This window comes from Anomalospiza imberbis, chromosome 1 (assembly GCF_031753505.1).
Source record: "Anomalospiza imberbis isolate Cuckoo-Finch-1a 21T00152 chromosome 1, ASM3175350v1, whole genome shotgun sequence".
Classification (NCBI taxonomy): Eukaryota; Metazoa; Chordata; class Aves; order Passeriformes; family Viduidae; genus Anomalospiza; species Anomalospiza imberbis.
The window spans coordinates 71,142,070-71,164,336 of NC_089681.1; positions in this window are offsets into that span (position 1 = coordinate 71,142,070).

A 22,267-nucleotide genomic window follows, 5' to 3' on the forward strand; every position below is an offset into this window, starting at 1 on the left:
GGCTCTGAGAAAATTATGTGACTCTCCTGTGAGTGAAATAAAAACATTTTAAAAATAAGTATTCACAATGGGGTTGCTTCTTTCCACAATTCAGGGAAAAATCATGTTTGCAGATAATTTTAAATTGCTGTTCAGTTTCAAAGTAGTCTGTTTCATCAGAGCTAAAAAAAAAAATACAAAATCTAAAACCACCTCCTCACCCAAATTTCTCTAAAAGCCTAAACAGCTTTTAGACAAGAAGAAAAGCCTTGGAATGATGTAATTGCTGTGTTCTTCTACCCAAGGGGGTGCTAAAGAGAAAACAGAGTCAGACTTTTCTTAGAGATATATGAAGTAAAGAGTAGAGACAATACTCAGACTGAAGAAGGGAAATTCCAAGTAGACAGAAGGAAAAATTCAACTCCACAAGTGTGAGCACAGTGACAGGCTGCCCAGAGAGAAAGGGCAGTCTCCATCCTTAGAATTTTTCAAAACATGCCTAAATAAATTCCTGACCAAGACCTAGCTTTGAAGTCCATCCTGCCCGAAGCAAGAGCTAGAGTCCAGATGACACTATTTATTTACTGTGGGATTTTGGCCAGAAGAACGTTCATACCAATACCTTAAACTCTAGGTCTGGTAGGGAAGATAAATAGCTGAATTTCCAGCAGAACCAGGGGAAAACCTAAGGTGCTTTGGGAGCAAAGCAACTCTACACATTTGCTTGCCCTCCACTGTCTTTTATTGCCATGGTATTTCAATTCATTACAAACATGAATGCTTTTACCTCTTACTAGCCAAATATAACATTATCACCGCTTCCCAGACAGTGAATTAAACACGCAAAGCAAAACCCTAATTATCTTGGCCAAGGGTCAAATGCAGAAGCTATAGCAAATTCAAGAGCAGAAACAAATCTTCTAAATACTATCCTAGAGCCTTAATTTTAAGTATTCATTGTTTGAAAATGATTTATTTAAACTATTACCACAAAATGGTGAAATAGTACCTGAGGTCACAAAGCATGCAAAGTACTGTTTGGCTCCTACTTCAGGCCTCGTAGCATAAAAATTTATGTTGGTAATGTGAATTAATTTGAAAGCTAATACACCTTAGCAAGCTCTAACTTCAAATAATGCTGATGATTCTATTCACTACAGACTACAAGTAAAAAACAGATATAACATTTACAATATTAAAATATTTACACTGTTCACAAGGAACCTCTGCCTGAAGCTAAATACTGAGTGGTGGACCAATTAGCACCTATAAATGTTTTATTAATGCCTACAGTTTGAAAAAAATTTGGAATCAGAACTTAGCTCTGCTACCTGGTCATAACTGATAAGGCAGGCAGGGATTCTGTAGCAATTTTTCACCAATATACCATGACAATAAACTAAACAGATCGGAAGTGGGGAAAAAAAAAGAGAAAATAATAAAAAAGAAAGAATATATAAAGGGTTAGAAATAGTTTTCCAAGAAAAATGACAAATTAGTTAACTTGCAGAAATTCAAACTCCTATTTAGGTTTTGATTTTGACTAGAGAAAGAAGCCTAATCAATAAAAACAAAGGAAAACCAAAAAGAGTCACATAGCTTTTCCATTATTTCATTTAAAAATATGTAATTTTTTATTTCCTTTCAAACCGAACTTTTCAAACATATTTGTCCCTTAGGTGGCAAATCAACTGAAGCCTATTTTCCTGAGGAAAAGCATTGCATCCCCCACAATATTGCTCTGTTCCTCCCCTGTCCCATCAGACGGCATCCTCACCCTCACATTCCCACCATTCTGCTTCCTTCAGCTCACGCGTTGCCCTGGCAGTGCTCTCAGCCCCTTCTGTCCCCCTTGGCCACCAGAAAAGGTGGCTGTTGGTCCTTCCTGTGCCCTTCAGATGCAGCAGCACACACAGATGCCCAATGCCTCTGCCATGAGGGGCACACTCCAGCTCTGCTGCTGGTGCCTCTCTGCTCACCCCTCCCCAGGTTTCACAACACTTGGAGCAGCTGTCTGTCTTTGGTAGCTCTATCATCCTGTCAAACCCGGTTTAGAAGGGGATCAAAAGCTTGTAGGATTGAATGGAAAACTAAAAACTCACTCAAATAAAATTCCTTAGGAAATTAGGATTAAAACACACAGTACTATTATTTGTATATTTTTATTAACAACAACACAGTGATATAGAGGGAGTGTAGGATTTTAGCCAGCTGCACTGTATATTTTAATTAAAAGTTACATACAGAAAGCCAAACAAGGCAGAAAATCTGTTCCCATAATGCAGTCACTGGGAACTTTAAAAAGAACAGAAAGGCAGTACATCTAAAATAAGTGTGGGACATACTGATCTAACAGAATTTGAAGGATGAATGGAAAATGTGACTAAACCTTTTCTGGTTTACCTGGTGGAAAAGAGACAAATGTATATACTGTTGATTATAGTGCTAAATTCATTGAGGACAGCACAGACGTGTGAGTCATAATTGTCTACATGCTGCAAGCTTATGCTTTAAAGCCAGTCTCCTAATCCCCTTGCTGCTGCATTTCCTCACATCAATATTTAGGAGTTTTTTAATGACTTCTCGCTAACAGCTTTTTGTACCAAGGAAAAGTATGCTTTCAGGAAAATACTGCATGCAGATGAATGGCCACACTCACCTGGTCCTTTTCAAACTGTCTTCAGCCAGGGAATTTATTTCTTTCATATTTGTTCACAGTAGACTAGAGTCACTTAAAAAGAAATGTAATTTTCAGAGAAAACAGCAGCACAAGAATCTGGCAAAGTACACGTGTGTGGTAGTGTGGGATGGTTTGGGGTTTTTTTGTGGTTTTGTTTGATTGTTTTTTTTTTTAATCTGATAGAATTATACCATAATGGAAATACATATGAGCAAGAAAAGTAAAGATTACACAAAACCAAAAACGGCATAAGAGAAAGAAAGAGAATTTTTATTGAACCAATTCTTAAAATACTTCTGCTCCAGATGTTAAAATCAACCTCTTCAGGGAGGTCTTTGTCTTCAAATGCTCATTTACAAATATCTCTCTACAAGACCTCTTGTCCACCAAGAGAGTCATGCCCTACCCACTTCTACTCCTATCTAACCACTTTTCCTGTGATGGTGTCTACATGCATACAAAATGAGGACTTCATGCACAAGATCCTCCCGTTACTCATTACTATTGATTGTGCAAGTTAATATTTGAAAAATATGTACTTGTAGAAATGGTTTGTCTGAAACTAGTTTCAAACTGTGCCTAAATGAGACAAAGAGATCAAGAAGGCAGGTTACAAGGTCTATCCTCTCGAGAACAGAATCATGTCCTCAGTAAGGACAGTATGAATCCCATATTCAATTTTTGCCTATTTCTTCCTTGAATATTAGGTGGAGAGGAACATATCTACCAGCTGTTTACAGGCCATAACTAAAAGCTTCTACTCAGCTTTTTACATAATACTACATGTCCTGCTTTAATGTGGTAGGCAGCTCAACACTACGCAGCCATTCATTCATTACCCCACAACAGTGGGATGGGAGAGAGAATGAGAAGGGTAAAAGTGAGAGCACTTGTGGGTTGAGATAAAGACAACCAATAGGGAAAGCAAAAGCCATGTGTGAAAACAAAAGAGAACAAGGAATTCATTCCCCACTCCCCATGGGCAGGCAGGTGCTCAGCCATCCCCAGGAAAAGAAGGCTCCATCACATGTAACCATGACTTGGAAAGACAAACACCATTACTTTAAACATGTCTCCCCCTTCCTTCTTCTTCTTCCAGGTTTACATGCTGAGCATAATGTCATATGGGATAAGATGTCCCTTTGGCCAGTCAGGGTTGGCTGTCCCACTGTGACCCCTCCTAACTTCTTGTGCACCCCCAGTCCCCTCACTTGTGGGATGGGGTGAGGAGGAGAAAATGCCTTGGCTCTGTGCAAGGGCTGCTCAGCAATAAATAAAATATTCCTGTGGTAAAATGTGTGCTATTTCCAGCACAAATCCAAACTGTGACCTCATACTAGATGCTGTGAAAAAACTCAACTCTATCCCAGTCCAAATCAGCACTCCTCACAAAGATGAAAGAAAATGAGACAATAAAACTTTCCTTCCTTTTATCTATTGTTGAAAAGTTACAAATATTAGAAACTCTGATTTTTGAAAGTATTCAGTAATGTTGCACATCCAGTTGAGGTTTTGTGGCCAAATATTAGAGCACTTTCTATTATGGACCCAGCTCCCATCCTTGGAAATGCTCATCCTCTTTTTTATTTCTTGAGATCTCCTAATTCTTTTATTCCCCTCCAGAATCTCCCAATTCAGAGCTCAGCCATAGTTTCTCTCTGATTCTCTGTCCCTCTGTGAGTCACTTTCAGAGTCAGCCTTCTGTTGCTGACTGCCTTCCACACATCTCCTCTGCCTCCACACTGATTTACAAACCCAGCCCCAGGTTGCCCAGCAGGTCTCAGTCTCTTCATGGAAATTCAGCCCTGTGTTCTTGACACCTCTGCAGTGAGAGCCCTCCCTATGGCACAGTTGCTTTAGTCCTGTATGAATTGCATTAAAAATGCCTTGCTTTCAGCCTAACAACACTGTGTAACAACTCTGGAAGAAGAAAATAATTTATTTTAAAGAAGAAGAGTAGTATTGACATTACTGCCTCTGAGGATTCTTATATCACTTTCCCAAATATACAAACAAAATGGTCTCAAATTTCAGCATCATTAAAGATGAAGGCTTGCAAGTACACCATTATCTTGTGTTTTGCTATCATTTATGGGCTCCACTAGGCTGATGGAATCTTTCTGACACTTTCTACCTCTTCCTGACAACATTTCTCCCCCCGCCCCCCCCCGCTTTTGTTATGGTGTGCTTGCCTAGAAAAGCAGAGATTTAAGAAAACTGAATGGTTATCCCTTTTCTTCATACTGGGAGCTGTTGTCAAGCATCTCAAAGAGCTCTTTGTTAACTATTAAATACTATGGAAGAGTGGTTAATTAATTGTAGTGATGTAAAAACACTTGGGAACATTTAGTTATGAGCAGCCCTATAAAGTCACCACTGGTGTTGCCTGTTTATGTTTTCTCCCAGCAGAGTGTTTGCTTGTATGCCATCTTCTCATATTCATTGTTTTAAATCTGTTTGTACATTCACCTTTTGTTCCTTAATCCATGATCTGAAATTTTAAAGTGAACATGGGGTAACTGTGTTGTTTGAGTGTTACAATATTTACCTATGATGTGCTGGAGTGAAACTATTTTGTGAACAAAAATCTGTGCTCATTTGCACAGCCCACTTTATGTATTTCCAATGACTGCAGATTTTACCACTGGAAAAAAGAGTGTATCTTGAGAGTAACTGTGTACAGTGTGCCACATGGTAAAGAAAATTGCAGAGTGTAAGTCTAACTTGGGCATCCATGTCCCCAGCATAAAAATATAGCTCTTATCTGTGTTATAATTCTGAATGGCCACATTCTTCCCTCCTGCTGGATTATTAAGAATCCAAGTTTTGGGTTCTTAATTTACTAGTATAAACATACTTCCCATTTCAGTGTGAAAAGAGATAAAAAAATAGAAGTAAAATCTAAACCAGAAGAGGTAAAGACCTACTGGATCCTGACATATGTGGGGTTTTTTACTTACATAGCTGTGCTCCAAGATATCATTCTGAGGCAAAATGCAATAGCAGTTTATTGTATCACAGGGAAAAGTCACTTAACTGTTCTTCTACCACACTTATTCCTCAAGATTGCTGATAAACATTATTGTCTAATTTTAGCTCTGGACATATATCTAATGATTTTATTTCAAAACATGTTAATGGCTGTCTCAGTGTCAGATCAGCTACAGTCCATGCTACAGCAATAACTATTGTAACACCATTGACCACTGACATCACTGTCTCAGCCAACACTCTTAAGTAAAGAATGGTAGCAATATACAAAATCAATATTTGCACCTTGTTCTTTATGGCTGCTTAGATATTGAAAAAGCATATTTCTTCTTGTCAGAATCAATAGCTTTGATTCCTCTATACTGTAGCATTATGAGTCAAGTTCCCAAGTTGTACGAGTAAAATGCACATAACCAACAACATCAAAAAAATGATAGCAAAATATGAGTTGGTATCGTGAAGGCTTTATCTGCAACTGCACTTAATTCCTGGGAGATTAATTCCATGAAAGTGTGTGAAAGGGAGACTCTATCCTACCTACCACTCATGTGTCCTTGACATAGATTTTCTTCTGCTTAATTAAGGGGAGCACTGTTTCTTATTTGAGCAAGAGACAAGGCAGAAAATATGGATACAAATAAAAAGAAATGGATGGAGAAAGAGAATGAGAAATGTAACACAGGAAAAACACCAAACAAACAAGCAACAAAACAAACAACAAAACCCAAACCCACAAAAGTAAACTGGGGAGAAGAGTTGGCCAGGGTACAGTGATAAGAAGATATCAGGATGGAAGAGACTAACCCACAAGGGACTGATGCAAAAATGTGCTCTGAGTGGAAACAAGAATTCAAACAACCAAAAACGTGAGATACGGTGGAAAAAAGAGCAGGAACAGGATGAGTTATATGAAGACTGAAGTATAAGCAGAAGAAGACTACCTCTGTTATGTCCTTACGATCTTCTTGACAGACCAATGTCAATTACTCTGGCAATTGTTCCAAACAGATCATGTCTATCCCATCCATGGCTACTCCCAATTGATGTGAAATGAGCACCTTCATGTTGCAGAACACCTGGAAGTAGTTCCAGCTTGGTATCTGTTACAAAGGCCTTTGCATCTACTCACTCATAGGCTTATCTACAAAGCTATACTTCATGTTCAGCATGCATATGTTCTACACAGGTTGTGTGAGCACATCTCTCTAGATTTAGATGGCCTGCTCAGAGTTATATTCAAAAAACATTAATGAGAAGTTTTCCTGGCCCTTGCTTGTTCATTGGCAGGGAGATTTTTTTGGTTGAGAAGAACTCCAGGTTCAATAAGTTTAATAAATATCATGCAGATACACTGGCCTCCAGTTTGCCTGTCTTTCAGCTTGAGAGCTTTTAAGGTGTTTAAGGTTCAGTGTGTCTTTATAGGTCACTGTCCTGGTTTTAGGTCACTCAGAATAATGACAGAATCATTTTTCTCTCTGTTACTCTGGGTTCTCAGTACTTTCTACTGAGGATATATGTTCAATGGACATATGTTCTGTGCAGAGGGTCCTGATATGCTATATAAAACATTGATAATCATATGATAATAATGTCTACAATCAGGATCTCTGATTGTAATTACATATCTTAATTTAAATCGGATCATTCTTTGTGTCTTGACTATTGAGGCTGTGTATTCCTTGGGACAGAAATATACAGGAAGAGTGTGCTAGGCTCACCTAGAATTTACTCCATAAAACCATCCAGTGATTCTTGCTCCAGTTACTTTCACTCACTTCCACTTTTGAGCAGGCAGGAAATCCTTGTACATTGTTCACAGGATAACTAGAATTGCATAGGTATCATGAAGATTATATACTTGACATCTAATATGGTAGATGAGGTTTTCTGGGAGGTGTTCAGTAAGGAGAAGTTGAAAGAGGTGCTCTGTGCTAACAAAACCATACCATAACAATGGTAAACAAAGAGATAAAGAAATTTCCATATATATGTTCTCTGATTAATAATGAAACTTGGGGAAAGCAGAGACATAGATAAGTTTCTTAAGTGGACAATAAGCCTGCACATAGAGTTTCATAGCATGAAAGGAAATGTTCAAGTTTTAATGTTTGATTACCCACTTCAGGGCAACCTTCTCATTATCTGTACAAAATTATAGTGTTTCCCAATCTTTTTTCTACCCCTATTCCCAACTCTGCAGTCTACTACCTGATAAAACATTCTCCTTCATATCCTTGCTTACTACCTGATAATACATTCTCTTTTATATCCTTACTTGCAGCAGTAAGAAGATGCACCTTCAGCTCAGAAGACCACAGGAGTGGGACAGGTATATATCAGGTCCTTGCTGACTTTAGGAACTCTCAAAACTTGGTCAATGCCTCACCTTCAGAAGAGTTCCCTGCTTAGATGCTCTGACCAGGCTGCAGTGGTTTGAACTAGTGAAGCCTATGGGTACTTTACTGTTTTGGCTTAGTACAGGAGAGTGTTGTCTAAGAAAATTAGCCAGTAGTCACCACTTACCTCATATAGATCCAGAGAAATCTAAAACTGGAAGATCCTCTCCAAATGCTTTACCAGGTAGTCCCCATTTCCAGAAGTGGGATGAAAATCCAAAACAACATGTCGATCACACTGAGGTGAACTACTTCAGAGTGTACAAACCATTTAACTGTTAAAAACTCATGCAACATTCATGCAATGAATTTCAGCCAATGTTCATGTGCCTTCATATTTACTGAGGAATCACAGCCTACAGTTATTTACAGATTCATTGTTCCTTTCTCACCTATTTATCCATCTTCTGTTTCAAAATACTTTCTCATCTTTACCTAACATACCTTCTTTTGCCATGCCCTACCAAATCTTTCATCACCTTCTATTTTCAGCAGTAGTAGTAACACTAGTATCTTTCTCCATCTTCTGTTATCTGCTTCAATGGGGTATCAAAATTGAAACGAATATGAAAAAAAAAATTAGGGATAGGTTGTTAATTCAGGTGGCATTTGGATGGAGAAAAATTACTGCAAGAGCTGTGAGAAAGTCCATCTAATTCAGAAAAAAAAGGAATATAAGGGATAAAATGGTCAGAAGGCAATCTTAAGGCAACTCTCTGAGAGTGGCAGTGTGGATGCCTACAAATGATATTGATACTGACCAGTAAATAACACCTCTGAAACTCTGTGTCTCTGAACTGGGCATTTGTGTAGACACCCTCATTCCCAGAATCACCAACTCTTTCACTCCAATTAAATAAGAAAATATTAATATAGGTATCTGTACAAATTACTGAGCTACACTTCATCTGCTAAAATGTAGAGAGTAGATTATGATAGATTTTGAGAATCTCTCTGTATATCTGTAACTGTGGTACCCGAGTCAGTAATTCTGATACTAGTCATATTATAACAGTAGTCATATTATAATTCCCAAATATTATTGCTTTGCAAAACAGTTTAAATCTGAAATGTGGTAGGTAAAGTAACAGGAAAATAAGAAATATTAACCAAATGCATTGCTGTGGTATCTTTCTCAGTTTCTGTTCAGCAGGTTTCCTTTTCATGTGTCTTTAAAATAAATGAATGTGTAGATATAACAGATGAGACAAATAATGCCTTTCTTTATAAGTGTGGCTTAGATTCTGAAATTCTTAATTCTTCCTATTCAATTCAAACCCCATACATACAAACTTTTCAACACATATTATTTTGCCTTCCACTTCTTAAGAAAAAAGAGAAGAGCAATAAACATTGGATGATTTTATTTTGTTCTCCTTTGTGCCCCCTCAGACTCCTACCATAATCTGAATAGTCTCCATTGCCAATGCACATGTGTTGTGTGACAGGAAAAAATAAAGTTCAAAAGAAATTCAAAAACAACATATAAGCAGCGAAGATGAGCACATCCATGAGACCACTTGATTTATTGAATTAAATTCTCTACATATATGCAATATCTCTGCTGAGTTGATATGGAGTAAATAAAACCAGACCTGACTCTTTGATACAGACTACTGAGCTCATTACCTCTTGTGACAAAATAACACTTTGGTGACAACTTCTCTTGTTTTCCCATCAGAGCAGTGTTACAGTAGACTGTGAAGTCAAAAGTATATCTTCTTCTCTCATAAATCTTCCAAATGCTTTTTCTCTGAGTGAATATACACTCCCTTTAGCAAAAATGGTCAAGGGCATTTAGTGTGGGAAAAGTGGCATATTTTGTCAGGAATTATTTATTTGTAACTAGCAGTTGAAAGAGTTTATTTTTCCTGAACCACTATCTGTATCTGTTTAAGTGACTTGGTTAGTAGAAGGTTTCTGAAAAATGTTGTGTTGTTTTTAGTAATTTGACATTTGCAAAGAAGCCATTATTTAGTTCCCCAAATGATTTCTTTCTATTTGACATTTTAGGAGCTGAAATTCCATTTGCGTGCAACCTTTTGCATAATTAATATACTAAAAATGATTATTTGAAAGAGGAGTAAACCTGCCTTCCCATATCATGACTGTGTAACTGAGGCCATAATTATCATTCAGCTATTATTTATCCTCTATTCAATTTCACAACTCCTTACACAACAAGTACCAGCTCCAAAAAAAAGACCTTTTGTTGTTTCTCTTTCTTTATCTGGTCTAAGCTTTGACATGCTTCCAGTGTCAGTTTTGCTAAATGAGTTGTTTCAATAGCTGCAGTCATAAAATTGAAGACACAAGCAGAATGTTCTTACCGCAGATCAATCATTATCGATTTCAGGTTTTAGTACCTGTTGTAGGCACTGTATATCTGTTTCTGAGGAAGAATCATCATTTAACTCTACTTTGGCACTTGGACCCTAATTTCAGTAATGTCAATGAATTCTGTACTTGATATCCAAGGCCACTATGAAGAAATGGGTATAACATATAACAGCATAGCATTGCTGGAGTTATTATCATTTGCCAAATGATATGCAACTATTATATATTATTTATGACAATGGGAAAAAGACCAAAGCAGGGAAAAAATCTTATTAAAATTGGAAGTACTAATCAGAATCATGTGGTGTATATTGTATTTAGGCTTCTGGAAAACATTGGGTACATTTTGAAGGGCTGTTTTATCAGCACTGTGTAGCCACACCTTAATCTGCGATAAATAGTTCAGCAAATATTAGCTAGAGCTTAATGTTGTGCCTTTGTTATAGAACGTTTATCTAGGCAGAACAAATTATAAACATCTCTCATGCAGAACAGTGTCTCACCCAAAGAATATGACTCAGGGACAGAGCAAAGGATAAAGCAGTAGATTGTTTTAAAGGATTTTAGTACCACCAATATTCTGATCTTTACTTGTAGGTGACTAGGTGGTACTGTAAGACTCCATTCTGAACCGACAAGCAAGCAAACAAAAGATTTAAAAAAACCATCACAATTCATAATATTTGAGTATGTAACACCCTGTGAGTAATAATTATTCATTGATTATATTTTTTGTCTGTGTAAAACAATCTAGAAAAGGATTTTGATGATTCAGAACTGGGGAAGTCATGGAATAAATGGAATCTGAGGAGAAGATAAGCAATTCCCTTAAACTGAAAGACACAGAGGCAGTTTGAACTTTCAGTTTAAAAATAAATAGGTAAAAGTGAGATTCATAAAGACAAGGATGAAAATGTCCTGCATTTCTGAATTCCATGATGCTTTTCTAAGATAAAGAGGTCTTTTAAAGAAAAAAAAAAAAAAAAAAAAAAAAAAAAAAAAAAAAAAATTTAAACTCATGTTTGATTTTTCCTTACTTTTACTTCCAAAGTGTTAAAAAGGTTGCTTTCAGAAAAGCCCTGGGCTTGCTCTGAAACTGTGATCTTCTGTGAGATGCTTGATCCTGAGATTCCTCAGGATACCTGAGGAATGGGAATGTTTTCAAGGATATTTCATAAGACCCATGCCATTTCATTTCAATTTCTTGCACCCTTGGCTAGCTGTTGGCTATCAGCCATCACTGTCAGAAGTGAAGTTTAGAGCCCTAGGAAACAAAATATAAAAAGACTATAGAGAAGCAGGAATCCTACTGAAAGCATAAAATGAATCAGATTTTTAAAGATGAGAAGAAAGAATAAGTACAAGAGGTTATTAACAGAGTTAGAAAAATTAAGGCAGAGCTAGAGAAAAGGGTAAAAGAAAGTTAACAACTAATGAGAAGTAACATTAAGAAGGCAAATGTGCTAAGGATCTTTTCTGTCTGTTAGTCTATAGCCAAAAGATTACCTTGGATTTATATAACTAACACCAGCTTGGACAAGAAGGGAAAGACAACAGGTTGGAAAGTATCAGTACTTGATTACTTGAAATAGGTATAAACAAATGAAATTCAGCTTGTGATACATTGAGGATTTGGTCTAAGAAAAGCAGCCAGTTAACTCTGAGAGTTGTTGAATGGATGAAGGAGGTTTTGGAAGATTAGATATAGTGAAAGGTTTTTTTTTTTTTTTTAGTTTTTCTTTGGGTGGTGAACACCATGAGCTGTCACCATATGATTAAGAGAATCTGAGTCTGATTCCCAAAAAGCTGTTGAAACTGAAAAGAGTTTTTGAACCAACTACAAGTTAACACACTGAAAAATATCAACATGGCCTTGTCAACAATGAGTTATTTCAGAATAAGTTAGCTCTTCTCATATATGAAACCCTATCTTACAATTTTAGCAAAAATCTTCCATGATGCTGTTAAAATGAAGTTAAGGAAAAAAAAATACAACTCAAATGTGAAGAATTGAAGGACAGATACAGCTTACTAAAAATGCTACAGCTTACTGGAAAGCTATTATTCATGGTTTAACATCAAATTGGAAGAGATGTATTGTGCAAGGTGCCACTACAGCTTTTCTGCAGGTAGGAATCTAGTCAGTGTATTCATAAATATTTTGGCTGAATAAAAGTAATATTTGGTAAGTTGCCATATTAGAAAGCAGGTTGAAGCAGTTTAGAGGAAAGGTTTGTAATTGAAGAGGGCAGTGATGGGTCAAGGAAGCAGCCTGAAATCAGGTGAAAACCAGGAACTATACATTCAGAGTACATTCTATCAGGGTGATACAAGTGAGATTTCCACCTTCCACAAACAAACCCTCCCACCAGTCCAGGAGCAGCAAAGGTAAACTGCTCCTTCAGGGACATGAAAATACGGTCAGCAGAGCAGAGGCCACTCCAGCCAGTGCCCAGTCCCACAGCATCCAACAGTGTGATTAAAGAAAATATAGCTGCCACATTCAGCCAAGAGCCCAGATCCTCAGGCACGTGTCTGGTAGTGAGACAGGAGTAAGGTCAAGCCAAAATGTCAATCTGCAGCTCAGGTCTAGTGGCACTAACCATGGCCAGGTACCAGCACCAGCAAGATGACACCTTTTATAGGTCTGGGCTCAAGAGACCTTGATACAAACTTATTTAATTGCTATAGGGTATCAGTGGGCTGAATCAGAGCATATGGAGCTGAGATAGGAAACTGAGAAAGGGATGTAGCAATGTGGCACCGAATGGCATGAGAAATTTCGAGCTGGATGGGGTTTTAAGGTGTGAGAGCTCAGGCACTAGCAGGGGACTTGAGGCCTCAGGTGCTCTCCATGGGTCTGGTCTGCTTTTGATTAAAAGGAGTTTTGGAGAGGATAGAGAACATTAATTTTTCAGTTACTATGGGTAGTATTTCTTCACATTTACCCAGTGTTGCAAAGCAAAGTGCAAGAGACTCATTCATTCTGTAATAAAGTTACGCTTGAGCTCCTGCAATAAAACAGCTCAGATCCAAGTATTTTTAAGATTTTCTATTGTACTAATATTTATGATTGCATCACTTGTGATTTCAATAACCTACTGACTCTGAGAAGACTTTGCTTTAGAGGATGTCAGGAATTAGATGAAGTTTTGCCTGTGCCATGGTTTTGGTAGTTACTTGAAAGCCGCAGTAATCTAAAAGATGTGGATGTCTAATTAAAAACATAAGTGTTTCTACTCTTCCTGTGAAGAACAGCTCATGGCAATGACACACCTGAGCCCACCTGGTGGCTGAAGGCAGTTGCCCAAAATTAGACTCCATTTCAAGGTACACAGTTGATCAGTCTCTTCTTTTCATTCCTCTGAGGGGCCACAAGGTAGGATGGGATGAAAAAAGGAATGTGGACTTGGACCTTCCCCTTAAGAGACCTGGACACTCTCTGCTTCTGAAGCTTGCTTCTTGTGTTAGCCTCTAACTCAGGTGAAACCACAGAGGAAACTACATGCTCCTCCATTGTTTTTTGTGCTAAGAATTTTAGGATGGTAAGTAAAACCATTAAGCTCCATTCTGAATGCGGTTGTGCCAAAGATTCTGTAACCATATTGGTTCAGGCTAAGGAGCATTTTAGTTATATAACAAATGTACAATGCAGTGTGCCAAAAAATAGCATACAGTCATGTGGAGCTTCCCTTTGCCTGTTGATAATTTAAAAGACTGACACTAATGAGGTCCCTTGATAAGCAAAGGCAGAACTAAAAGCATCCTAACTTCAAAAGGATTTTGTTCCTCAAGTCTTAAAATGATGCAGAGGAGAGAAAGGGCTCATAGTTGTGGAATCCCATGAGTTAAGTCAAACTGCTTGAAGATTAAAAGCCATATCTGACCTTGTATCTCAGATACATAAATGATGGAAAATCTGTTCAGAGGAGATTATTGTCCCAGTTTCTGTACGATTTCTAAGGGAACTTCCCACAGGGGACAGTTTGGCTGAAATTTGATAAGGCCAGACATTCCTGAGGATCATGTGAAGGATACGTACAACTTTGTGAGCATCAGGCAGGAGTTTTTCCCACATGTAAAGCCTTGTAACCATCAATGAGAAAAAAGAAAAAACATCAGTCACGCTTCAGTAAGGATTTTATGGAACTTGCATGGATCATGATAATATCCTAAATATAAAGCCATAGGAAGTTTTAAAGTTCTATGCCAAAAAATAATATATTGGATAATATAAAAAAGAAAGATAGGCCAAGAAAAATAGAGTGATTTCCAAGGTGAGATTTTATTGCCCTAAAATTACTATGTGTTTCTCACTGCTTCTCTAAATTTTTGCCAGGCTATGGCTACTGTGAGCGTCTAATATCCAAAAGTCCTGCCTGCATATGGGTGTCTGATCCTGGGGACAAGTGCTTCTGTGCAGGTACATCACTCATTCAGGTTACCTAAACCAGGTGACTGTCAGGGACTTAGTGCTCTTTGCTTTTAGCCATTGAATCTCTTCTGCTGTCTTTCACAGTCCCTGCATGAGCCTAGCTGGGTACCACAAGTGTCTTCCTCAATAGTTGAATGTTTAGGCACAGGACAGAAATAGTGTAAGGGTGGGAGAACAGAGTTGGTGAGAAGGTGTATATCCTAGATGTGGGAAAGAATGGAAGGCTTGGCTGGCATAGGGAGAGGAACAGAGACAAGGTGCTGGTTTTCAGTAGTAGGCAATAGGCGGGGGGAGTAGGTGTGGCAGTGTGGGGCTGGGGCTATGGTCTGGTGGGAAGGGCAGGAAGAGTATCATCATAGAATAATAAGGGCCAGAAGGGACCTCAGAAGGTTCAGTCTTTACTAAAAGCAGGGTTAATTTACATGTTAGGACAGACTGCTGCTGAATTCTCAGCGACTACGGGATTCTCATCCAGGCTAGGGAAAGGTGTACAGATCCCAAAAGGGAGAGGGCTGAGTTGGCTCCATGCTGCAACTTGCCATGCAGTTGGACATTAAGAGAAACTGAGCATGTGGGGCACACATCTTTCCTAAGTGGGTTTATGAGCTGTCAGGGAGCAAGCAGGGACTGACCTCTAACTTCTAGGCAAGTAGAATAAGGAGCCTGGCTAAATTTGTGAAAATACACATTTGCTAATCAGTTTTGGAAAAAAAATACTCCTTTATGTAGGATAATATAATATAGAAGAAATTAAGTGTTGTGTTCAGAAAGATCCTGATCCAAAAGTGGAATTTTGGAAAGTTTGCTTTTGAAAATCTGTCATGTTTTGACACTGGCGCAATGCCAGCGCCCCCATGAAAATGTACTTTTCTAAATAATTGCTGTGAGATGTGATCAGGAACAGAGCAGAGCAGGCCCAAGCTTAGTAACAAAGAAAAGAACTTTATTAAACTACTACTACTATAAAAACTACAAACACTAAATCCTGGATGAAGACTTTCTAAAACACCCCTCCTCCTCCCACCTAATTTCCAAACAAACTCAATAGTGAGACACCACCCAGGATCTTGATCAAGTTGCTACCCTTCAGATATTCAAATACTCAATCTTTCAAGGGAGACAGGAGTCTCTCCTGTGCCACAGACTCCCCAGGAAACACAATTGCCACCCTTGTGTTTCCATGTCACACATGGCAACCACCCGGAGAAAATCTGCCATGGTGACACTCTTCTTTCCATGTCACAGTGCTCTCACCACCATGCATGGACAGACTGCTCATAGGGCTCCTTTAAGGATGCTTTGCCATGGACCAAAAGAGACAACAGTTCAGTTTCTCATTTTGGGACTACAGTCCCCCCCATTTTCCCCTGGGGCTGAGGGTCCAAGAACAGAGGTCTTCTTCTCCTCTTCTTCTTCCTTGAAGATAGAGGGCTTCTCCACACCTTCTCCAACTCCCCTCTGTTCTCTCTACGCCTCTGCTGGTAATCACTAAAACAAGTCTCTTGGCTCACCAACGCACCCCCCTAAGTGCAGCTTCTGTCAGGAGAATTTGGTTCAGTCTATGGCTAACAAGAAAAGTCCAGCCACAAGCCACTCCATCATCTCCTTCCAACTCAAGAATTTCTTCTTCCATCATCTCAGATCCCAGACTGTCTCTCTTCTACTTCAAATCAAGGAGGAGTAATATTTTACAAAGCCTTCATTTCTCAGGAAAGGGTTAAAAGCTCAGACTCCCTGGACAGCTGATATCTCTGCCCAGCAGCCGATTCCCAAGGCCAAGGCTGGGTGCCTTCCCCCCACCCCCGCCACTCCTTCTCCTCTGTGCCGGCAAAGTTACAGGTGCTGTCTGGACTCTCTGTCTCTTCCCTCTGGGTGGGGGGGATGACAAAGACATCTCCGCTTCTCTCCACCCTTCCGTCCACAGAAGCTGGCTCGGTTCCAGTCCTTCTACCCTTCAGCTCACCTCGACCAGGCCTCATGGCTTCCCCTCCCCCACCCAGCCCCATGGCTGGGCAGGGGAGGTCTGCACAGCACCTTGACCGGAACCAAAGAGAGCGAGCTCTTGGGAGTTCCTGCTTTTAACCCCCTGTGTTCTCAGAGGCGTATCCCTATCTTCAGTGGTCACTTCAGGTGCCAATATCCAAACTTGACCACTGATTGGTTTGACCCAACTTCCTGAAAAAATCACGTCCATGTCAAACCACAACAAAATCACCTATTGAAAAATCATAAGCAATTTGGAGAAAAACAAAATTCCAATTTTAGGTAAAATGTAACTCTATTCTTAAATCTTGAGTATGTCCCTTGGCTTCTTTTGAGGCTTCTGAAATTCACTTCAGTATCCAAATCTTTGTTGACTTGTGTTGTGAAGTCATTTTATGAAGCTGACCAGTGTCTTGCTCAAATTGGAAGGAAATTTTTGTTTTCCTGAAGGGGAATCAAAACACATTTTGGTTAGGTATATAAAAACAATTTAAAAGACCTCCAAAAATACAAAATATTAAATATTTTCCTGGTAATTAAAGGCAGATCTGGGTAGCTCTGATGTCCTAGATTTAGTTATCACATCAAAGGGACTTGAGGGGTGTTAGTAACAGATCATCAAGTGTTTTTTGATACTTATTTTCTTATAAAATACAGATCACTTAGATACAATTTTCATAATTGTCCTTCTGCCATTATAGTAATTCTCAAATGACTTTGTCCTTAGAACTTTTTCACTCTTGCTCACATAAAGCTCTCATACTTGAGAGTCCTGCAGATGTTTTCAAATGGACAAAAATGAAAAGTTTGCACAACTTCCATGTCTTTTCTTGGGAAGCCAGACTGCAGAGGAAGTGGCTGTAGCCAGCCGCGGGTCGGTCTCTTCTCCCAGGCAACTAGTGACTGGATAAGAGGATATGGTCCTAATCTACCCCATGGGAGGTTTATGTTGGGCATCAGGAGGAATTTCTTCACATAAAGGGTGATTAGATGTTGGAATGGGCTGCCCAGGGAGGTGTTGGAGTCACTGTCCCTGGACTTGTTTAAGGAAAGACTGGACGTGGCACTCAGCGCCATGATCTAGTTGCCGTGGGGATGTTGGATCATAGGTTCGACTCAGTGATCTCAGATGCCTTTTCCAACCCAACAGATTCTGCTATTCTATGGCTAAGATGCTTCTAAATATGCTGCCCTTTTTATGAGAATGGAGTGATTACATGCTGCAGGACTGGTCATAATGTTTAAAGGCACTAAAAAATTAAAACCTCATGTGTTTTCTTGCTTTGTAGTTAGTTGTCAAAACCAGTGCACAGTTTTATGACTTAGATTTTGAGGAATTATTGTCCGTCAGTTTTTAGGTTCTCATTTTTACAATTATGTATTTTTAATTTGGAAGTGAAAAAAATGGAATCCAAAGTCTTAAAGTTTAGCATAAATGGGTAGGATTTTCACTGCTTGGAAAGTGCTAAATGCTGTTTTCAGGATTAGAGTTTCCTTGCAGTTTGGAAAATCTCAGTATTAAAGAAATAATTTAATTTCCAAGAATGTATGTGGCAAACAATATGAACATGGAAAATCTGTATATAACTGAGTAAAGAACCTGTGCATAGTGATAGATTTAGCTTTCATATTGATAGCAAATTTGATTAGGGAGAAGTATAATCAAGGGATGAAAAAAATGTGGCATAAAGTGAATTAGAATTAGAAATGATATGAATAATTGAAAATTATAATTGCAATTCATTATATCTCTCAATCACAAGGAAATTCACTTCTCCTGACCTCTGCTCCATCTCTTCTTTCTGTATAAATAGAGGGTTAGGATTCTAGATAAAGAAACAGCCATGAACATACTCACAGTAGTAGCAATAAACTTATATAGTATTCAACAAATTGAGACAACCCCTGCTCAGTGGAGTAAGGGCTTTTATTATATAGTCAGTGTTGGCAAGTAGACATAAAATGCCTTCTCTTCCAAAGGACATGGATTAGATCTCCAATGGGCTTCAGAGAGGTCTTCCTCTGCAGCCCTCATATCTGCATCTGTGTGCTTACCTTCTAACAAGAAGAGAAGGGAAACAGAACTCCATGTAAGTAAAGGAAACCTTTTTCTTTGACTTGGTTAATCTCTTGCAAAAGTCCATGTACATTCTTGCTGGAAAGTTTCTGTTTCCAAAGGAGGCAAGCAGTGCTTTTTGATTTTCACATTGAATTGTGATCAGACTGTGATCTTTTTAAGACATCACATGATGCAGCTACAGAAACTTCCTCTCTGATGTGAAATACTTGTTGCATTAGCACATTATTACTCCACAAACCAGAATACTGCTTTCTTTAATCACTGATAATGTAATTAAAAATAGATTGAACCTTAGCTATACCTTTCCTAAAAAAACTGAAGGGGTGCAGAGTTTTTTTTTCCAAACCATATTTTAATTTAATAAAAAGAGAAATCAATAGCTGTTTACTACCCCCTTTGCATTTTGAAGCCAAGCATTTAGCTTTATAACAATTTTTTTTACTTTGACATTTATTAAAAATAGTTTCATTTGCTAAAAGCCTTTGTGCATTTATGTTTTAAAAAATTGTATTTACTTTTAATTATGCAATGATGCCAAAAACTAACTTCCCAGAAAAAATGTCATTTAGTCTTAGTGTTAAACATCGTGTGTGCATACTCCAGAAGAGAAATGCAATACCTTGATTTTCTGAAATGTGTTATTTGCTTAAGGGGGGATAGCAAACCGTTTGACAAATGAGCTCATTATTAAGTCAATTATAGGATAAATATACTATAAAAATGGAAAAATATTATTTAACATAACTATTTCTGTCTTTGTAAAAAATATTTTTATAGCCATTAAACCTGACTTTCACCCCTTCTACATCTCTCCCAGTTTCTTAAGGATCAGGCTTAGATACTAGGAACTGAAAGAAAAGAGACATTGAAAAATAGATTTGTTATGCCTGGGATAGTGGAAAGGAACTAATTTGTGAGGTCACTGGGTGAACTGAATTATGGCTTCCTTCTCTGCTACTTGCATTAGGCTCTCTAGTTTATAAGTGATCACTGCTAAAAGCTACAATCTAATAATAATAGCAATAACACTAGTACTAGCACTACAAGCTTCAAATGATGTTCCCTTTGTGTTAGGTATTACAGAAACACAATCGAAAAATAGATGCTATTATTTTTCCCATTTCCCATCAATGAGTCACAATACATTTAAGAAAACATAAAATATTCTCCTGAGACAGGGTTTGCTACTGGAGTGAAGCTTAGAGCACCCTGGCTACATCTGAATGACTCTTGCACCCTGCGCTTTCCCCTGTCTCCTTGACAGACATTTCTTGTAGCATGTGCAGGACACATGCCTTGACTTTCTTTGAGAAAGGGGGTGCAGGAAAGGGAAGAGGAGGTTGCAATCTTTGTGGTTTCACTTAAAATGGAAGAGGATTAACAGGAGAGCTACCAAGGATTGAGTGCAGCTGTGTTTGTTCAAAGGTCCATCCACAGCATCTCATCTCCAACCCATGATCAGTGGAAGGTGCTAATGGTGGAGTATAAGAGCAGAGAAGCACACTCCAAATAGTCACTTCTTTCTTTTAACACAATTAACATCTTCTGTATTTCATGGTCACTGGTGGTGTTTTTCTGGTTTTCTCCACACCAGAAAGCATTCATTATCTTTTAAACCTCCAGAGTCCCTAAAACCTCATCAGTTCTTTTGGGAAGGACCTTCATATCGTAAAGCTACCTTCCATGAAGTATGCGGGGGTTTCTTGGTTATTATTTAAAAAATTTTGTTCTGAATGTGTTGCACTCAATTTCCTTTGCTAATCACTCTTGTTACTGAGACACAGAAGAGCTTTCTATCCTCTGCAGGGTATGATTGATTGCATAGCTGTCTAACATATTTTGTCCACAGTCACTTCTGCAACTAAAAAGAAAACAAAATCAAATCACTTTTTATTAGCTATTCATGGACATAATCAAAGCAATATTCTAATAATCCTTATCTTTTTATTACTTTTTTCTTTATATGCTTCCTTGAGCAATTTGAACTTCACAAGTTTCCTGTTGGCTTACTTTTCTGGTTGTCATAGTCTCTCTGAGCGGGAGCCCTATTTCTTGGAAATGCAGTATTGCTTGCTCTTCCTAACAACTGCTGGCTCAGCATAATCTGCAAGCTTGTTAAGCGTGCACTCTGTCCTATCATAGGGACTGTTTATAGAGAAGATCAAAGCTGTTCAGTCACTTTTCCTCCTCTCCTAATGATTTTCAAAGATTCAGAAGGTGTTTTCTTCTATCTTTCTCAAATACATCAACATTGAAAGTTGTTTTAGGTGATTCTTTCTGCAGTCTGCAGTGGTATATTAAAACACTTCTGTATGTTGGAAGATTTTTCTATTTTATCTATCACCCAGTTGCAATTTTCATTGTAATAAAGATGGAGGTGATGGAGGACAGTCTTTCTGTTGACCAAAGGTTTGGATGTGGCTTGTCTTTCTGAGGTATACTGCCTGAGAAATTCAGTAGAATGCAAAAACATGTTTCAGATCCTGTGTTGAAAGTGGGCTCATACTCCATATCAGTATTATACTCTCAGTTTTAAAGTGTGTTATCTTTATTATATCTGTTTTATAGGAAGAAAAAAAATATTTGCTGCATTAGATTGGAAAAATAAAGGGTACGTTGAACTGAAAGACCTCAAACAATTGAATTAAAATTGTTGATGCATATTAAAAAAGAAAAATATGAAAAGTATTATAAGAAAAAATTAATATAAATAAACATTAATAAAATATTATAAGAAAAAATGATATATTGAGAGACATGTTTCCTTAAAATATTCTTTGAATGTCCTTTAGTCTTCTTGTGTTCATCCATTTGTTTTATATTATAAAAAGATCTTCTAACTATTGGACTAAACTTACTGATTGCTACTCAATGTTCAAATGTTCTTCCACCAACAGAATTAAGTTACGGCACAAAGAGCTTCTCCCTTTTGTTTACTGCCCTTATATTTTAGTTTTCTGCCAGCCTGTATCTTCTTAGGCTCAAACCAATTTCTCTAGAAATAGAATAGAGAGGTGATCATGTTATGTTGCTAAACACATATAATAAAAAATAGATGAATTGAAGTGGGTGGCCAGAATTACAGCAATATTCTACATGAGCTTGTACATAATAGTATTTGAAGAAGAAAACTGGAAATAGTTTGCCAAATAAATCTTAACATTTTACTTGCCTCTTCTATAACTTCTTCAAGCTGGTGGTTCACAGTTTCACTAACCACATTTTCTTTTGTCCTACAGCTAGTTTCTGAGGTTTTGCTGTTGGTTCACCAATAAATGATGGGAAACTGCTGTACTTTGACATTCAACATATTGTTGCATTTCTCTTCATCTATTGTCAAACCCTTGCAGGGTTTTTTTTCCATTTCAGTGCTTTTACAAAGT